Source organism: Thunnus maccoyii, chromosome 14 (assembly GCF_910596095.1).
Source record: "Thunnus maccoyii chromosome 14, fThuMac1.1, whole genome shotgun sequence".
Lineage (NCBI taxonomy): Eukaryota > Metazoa > Chordata > Actinopteri > Scombriformes > Scombridae > Thunnus > Thunnus maccoyii.
The window spans coordinates 11,066,031-11,066,431 of NC_056546.1; positions in this window are offsets into that span (position 1 = coordinate 11,066,031).

A 401-nucleotide genomic window follows, 5' to 3' on the forward strand; every position below is an offset into this window, starting at 1 on the left:
TACATCACACACGGCCACATTCTTCAACACGGTGATTTCACGTTACCTGCGGTCCGTCCCGCTCCTAAAACGCAGCGCATCTCTGCACTACACACAAGCACCCAGCTGGGCATCACGGGTACCGAGTCCACCGAAAGGCACCTGCGGGAGGCGATCCACGCGCGCAGCACCCACAGCACATACCGAGCGAGGACCATGGAGAGCGCAAGCAACGGCACGGAGGCGGATTACCGGAGCCCGATCCCCGTGCTTTACAACAATAATAACAACAACAACAGCTTGTGTCTGAACTTCGCCGACGGCAACAACACCACGAGCTTCGTGGAGGCGCGATGCGACGGGGACCGCGGACTGACCGGGAGCATGGAAGACGACGCGAATCCGGTTATCATAGCGATCGT